This window comes from Piliocolobus tephrosceles, chromosome 1 (assembly GCF_002776525.5).
Source record: "Piliocolobus tephrosceles isolate RC106 chromosome 1, ASM277652v3, whole genome shotgun sequence".
Classification (NCBI taxonomy): domain Eukaryota; kingdom Metazoa; phylum Chordata; class Mammalia; order Primates; family Cercopithecidae; genus Piliocolobus; species Piliocolobus tephrosceles.
Window position 1 is genome coordinate 62205275 of NC_045434.1, and position 5896 is coordinate 62211170.

The window sequence follows — 5896 nt, forward strand, 5'->3', positions numbered from 1 at the left end:
GTTGGTCTCGAACTCCTGGGCTCATGCGATCCTCTGGCATCTGCCTCCCAAAGTGCTGGGATTACAGGTGTGAGCCACTGCACCCGGCCCATTTCATTTTTAATTCTTATTAAAATTATATTTTTAAACGTATCCCAAATATCCTGTATTGATCTCTATTATCTGCTGGCCCTGGGCTGGGCATTAAAGAGATTGATAGATAATTAAGACATCGTCCTCATGCCCTAAGAGCTCACAATCCAGTTGAAAGCTACACGTCTGCAATTTACCACGTGACAAGTCAGAGTAGGCCAAGAGACAATAATGACAATAAAAACCCAATCGATTCTCCTAAGTCTGATTAGAGGATTTCTCCAACCAATAACAGATTAGAGTCAGAAAATTCACATGCAGGGAAAAACTGTTTGAGATGGCTGACAGCCTGGAAGGAGGGGAAGAAACACAAAACCAACAACTCAGAAACACAACAGCCTGGGACCGGCTAGTGTAGAGGCAAGTGTCTTACAGGCCTCTGTAGTCCCCTGAAGACATATCTATTTTAATATGGCTGTAAAATAATATTTGTAATAATTACAGTAAGAGTTATTGCTGGGTGCTGTACTGAGTGCTTCAGGATAGACTATATCCTTTAGTCCTCACAACCACCCTGTGAGATTGATGTCACTCCTCCACTCCAGTTGAAAGACTTGTAGCTCAGCAAGGGCCCTCAGCTGCTAGGTGTGGGGTCAGATTTCGAACACAGGTCTGTCTCCCTTTCCACTCTATCCCTGAAGTGATGCTCATGGTTATAACTTCAAAAACACCTGAGAGGTGGCAAGGGCTGGGCAAGGTGATTCATGCCTGTAATTCCAATACTTGGAGTCCAAAGAGGGAGGATCACTTGAAGCCAGGGGTTTACGACCAGCCTGGGCAACATAAGGAGAACCCAGCTTTACACAAAATTTAAAAATTACCTGGGTGTGTTGGTACATGTCTGTAGTCCTAGCTACTCCAGGAAGCTGAGGTGGATTGCTTGGGTCTGGGAGGTCGAGGCTGCAGTGAGCCACGATCGTGCCACTGCACTCCAGCCTGGGTGACAGAGCCAGAACTTGTCTCAAAAAAAAAAAAAAAAAAAAAAAGAATTGGTAGGAATATCATCTAATTCAATGTCCTCAAAGAAAAGTATAAATTTTAGGAAGATTTCCACCAAATATTGCCCCCATAAGACTGTTGTGTGTAGGGTTTTGTAGAAGCAGAACCTCAGACAGGGATCCAGGCATATGATTTATTGCAGTAGTCTCTCCAGAAAGATCTATAAGGGTCTGAAAGTGCATAAGGGAAAGGAGCCAAACAGATCTGTGGTCCCAGGTAAAGTCTAGCCCAGTCCGGATTCACAGTGGATGGGTGGGGTCTTCTGGAGCATAAATAATATTGCAGAATTATCCTCTCCCCACCTTAATGCTCCCTTATTTATTTATTTATTTATTTATTTATTTATTTATTTATTGGAGACAGAGTCTTGCTCTGTTGTCCAGTCTGGAGTGCAATGGCGCCATCTTGGCTCACTGCAACGTCTGCCTCCCGGACTCAAGCGATTTTCTTGCCTCAGCCGCCAAAGTAGCTGGGATTATAGGCATCTGCCACCATGCCCAGCTAATTTTTGTATTTGTGGTAGAGACGGGGTTTCACCATGTTGGCCAAGCTGATCTTAAACTCCTGACCTTAGATAATCCACCCGCCTCGGCCTCCCAAAGTGATGGGATTACAGACATTAGCCACCGCGCTTGGCCAGTGCTCCTCCTTGTAAAAATCAGGGTCTCACTCTGTCACCCAGGCTGGAGTACAGTGGCACAATCTTGACTTACTGCAGCCTCAACTTCCTGGGCTCAAGCAATCCTCCCACCTCAGCCTCTTGAGGAGCTGGGACTACAGGTGTGCACCACCACGCCTGGCTGATTTTGTTTATTTTTTGTAGAGATGAGGTCTCCCTAGGTTGCCTAGGCTAGTCTCGAACTCCTGGCCTCAAGTGATCCTCCTGCCTTGGCCTCTGAAAGTGCTGAGATTATAGGCATGAGCCACTGTGTCCAGGGCTGACCTTTTGTTTTTCCACATCAGTCCATCCTTTGACTGTGGGCTGCCAAAGGATATAAGGGAGTGGGTGAGTATAAGGGAGTAGGAGAGGCAGCACCCATCATCTGAGGGCAGCTCTCAGGAGGAGAGGGGCACCCATGAGCTGTTAGCAGCCAACCCCCATGCCGCAGAAGTGGGTGTGCTGAGCCAGGGAAGGGGATCTGGGCAGAGCACCAAAACTGCATCCATCCAAACAGTCAGGCCAGGTTATAATCATCTGTTTATGGCTCTGCTTCCCCCACTATTTGGTGAGCTTCTTGAGGGAGGGGAGAGTGTCTTACTTATTGTTATATCCCAGCTTCTAGCACCGTGCCCAGCACATAGTAGGCTCTCTATACTTGCCAGCAGAATGAGAAACAGGAGAAAAATTGTCATGGCATGGCTCTCAAACAGGTAAACTGTAGTCGTCTGGGGAAAAGTGCTGATTGAAAGAGGCATCGCTGGGCATAGGGCCACACTGAACCACATGGGTGGTTGGGCAGAAAGACTCACTGAAAACAGCCTACAGCCTTCCCGTAGCCAACAGAGCAGAATTTCCTGAGAATGCAGATCTGTTTATCTAAGCAGTACTTCTGCTTCCCCACTTAGGGAGAGCATAGCACATCCAAAAGAACCTTTTGATGGCTTCTTACAAGCAAGAGACATCTGCGCTGTCACTGAGAATTAATTGTAGAAAGTCTAGCCTAGGGAAATGCTCAAGTTTCTCCTTTTTGCTACCAGATTTGGTATAAGCAGGCATCGAACTGGCAGATGATTGGTGATATGTTCCCCACACCTCTCCAAATGGCCTACTTTTGCAAGCAACATCCCACCTTTAAATGAAGCTGCTAGCAAATGCGAAATGCTGCCTATGTTCTTTTGCCAAGTTGCAGTATCAGGCTTATAAGTGAAATACAGTACAGGAGACCTCTAGAATCTGCATGCTTGCTACTACTCCCATAAAGTATAAAACCTTTGTACTCTAGAAGCTTACACATTGGGATGTATTTTCCACACTTGTCAAATATCAAGAAAGATGCATGATATCATCCGACTTCTTCTTTCTTTCTTTCTTTTTTTTTTCCTATAATATTGCTCCTATTTCTTTTTTTTTTTATATACTTTAAGTTCTAGGGTACATGTGCATAGCGTGCAGGTTTGTTACATATGTATACTTGTGCCATGTTGGTGTGCTGCACCCATCAACTCGTCAGCACCCATCAATTCATCATTTATATCAGGTATAACTCCCAATGCAATCCCTCCCCCCTCCCTCCTCCCCATGATAGGCCCTGGTGTGTGATGTTCCCCTTCCCGAGTCCAAGTGAGCTCATTGTTCAGTTCCCACCTATGAGTGAGAACATGCGGTGTTTGGTTTTCTGTTCTTGTGATAGTTTGCTAAGAATGATGGTTTCCAGCTGCATCCATGTCCCTACAAAGGACGCAAACTCATCCTTTTTTATGGCTGCATAGTATTCCATGGTGTATCTGTGCCACATTTTCTTAATCCAGTCTGTCACAGATGGACATTTGGGTTGATTCCAAGTCTTTGCTATTGTGAATAATGCCGCAATAAACATACGTGTGCATGTGTCTTTATAGCAGCATGATTTATAATCCTTTGGGTATATACCCAGTAGTGGGATGGCTGGGTCATATGGTACATCTAGATCTAGGTCCTCGAGGAATTGCCATACTGTTTTCCATAATGGTTGAACTAGTTTACAATCCCACCAACAGTGTAAAAGTGTCCCTATTTCTCCACATCCTCTCCAGCACCTGTTGTTTCCTGACTTTTTAATGATTGCCATTCTAACTGGTGTGAGATGGTATCTCATTGTGGTTTTGATTTGCATTTCTCTGATGGCCAGTGATGATGAGCATTTTTTCATGTGTCTGTTGGCTGTATGAATGTCTTCTTTTGAGAAATGTCTGTTCATATCCTTTGCCCACTTTTTGATGGGGTTGTTTGTTTTTTTCTTGTATATTTGTTTGAGTTCTTTGTAGATTCTGGATATTAGCCCTTTGTCAGATGAGTAGATTGCAAAGATTTTCTCCCATTCTGTAGGTTGCCTGTTCACTCGGATGGTAGTTTCTTTTGCTGTGCAAAAGCTCTTTAGTTTAATTAGATCCCATTTGCCAATTTTGGCTTTTGCTGCCATTGCTTTTGGTGTTTTAGACATGAAGTCCTTGCCCATGCCTATGTCCTGAATGGTACTACCTAGGTTTTCTTCTAGGGTTTTTATGGTATTAGGTCTAACATTTAAGTCTCTAATCCATCTTGAATTAATCTTTGTATAAGGAGTAAGGAAAGGATCCAGTTTCAGCTTTCTACTTATGGCTAGCCAATTTTCCCAGCACCATTTATTAAATAGGGAATCCTTTCCCCATTTCTTGTTTCTCTCAGGTTTGTCAAAGATCAGATGGCTGTAGATGTGTGGTATTATTTCTGAGGACTCTGTTCTGTTCCATTGGTCTATATCTCTGTTTTGGTACCAGTACCATGCTGTTTTGGTTACTGTAGCCTTGTAGTATAGTTTGAAGTCAGGTAGCGTGATGCCTCCAGCTTTGTCCTTTTGACTTAGGATTGTCTTGGCAATGCAGGCTCTTTTTTGGTTCCATATGAACTTTAAAGCAGTTTTTTCCAATTCTGTGAAGAAACTCATTGGTAGCTTGATGGGGATGGCATTGAATCTATAAATAACCTTGGGCAGTATGGCCATTTTCACGATATTGACTCTTCCTATCCAGGAGCATGGTATGTTCTTCCATTTGTTTGTGTCCTCTTTTATTTCACTGAGCAGTGGTTTGTAATTCTCCTTGAAGAGGTCCTTTACATCCCTTGTAAGTTGGATTCCTAGGTATTTTATTCTCTTTGAAGCAATTGTGAATGGAAGTTCATTCATGATTTGGCTCTCTGTTTGTCTTTTTTTTTTTTTTGAGATACGGCCTTGCTCTGTCTCCCAGGCTGGAGTGCAGTGGCACAATCTCGGCTCACTGCAACCTCTACCTCCTGGGTTCAAGTAATTCTTCTGTCTCAGCCTCCCAAGTAGCTGGGATTACAAGCATGTGCCACCACACCTGGCTAATTTTTGTGGTTTTTTTGGTAGAAACGGGGTTTCACCACGTTGGCTGGGCTAGTCTCAAACTCCTGACCTCAAGTGATCCGCCCACCTCGGCCTTCCAAAGTGCTGAGATTACAGGCCTGCACCCAGCCTCATCTGACTTCTGAATATGGTAGTGAGTGTGGACATCAGATGTAATAAGGAAGCTGGTTTTACACCAGAAATTACGAGATCAAGGACATGGAGGGTGATGTGATGGGAGAGGAGGTGAGAACTATTTCACTAGGTCTCCATTGAGAAAACTAAGAAAATAATAAGAAGAATTAGTGGAATTCTTGAGGTAAAGGTGAGTTTGGGGCTAGAAAATGCACATATGTACCCCAGATCTCTGATAGGTTCTGCTAGAACGATGGCAGTGTTGATGCCATTGCACCTGCCTGGTTGCAGGTGGGTGTACCCTGCCTATGCTGGCATATTCTGGCTGGGTTCCCATAGGAACACAATGTAGAACATCAGTGGACTTATCCAGATAGTTTGTCTTGGCCAGGACCTGTTATTAAGGGAGATGTGTGGGGTGGGAATGCTGGCAAAAGAAGAAGAAACGAAAAGTAAACTATACAGACTGGTTACCTACAGAGAGGTAGAAAACAGAATCTCACCTGCAGATTTATTTTGTTTGCCCACAGTTTGTTGCTTTTTAAAATTTTGAATTAGTTGCCAATTTAAATAATTAAGACATTTCA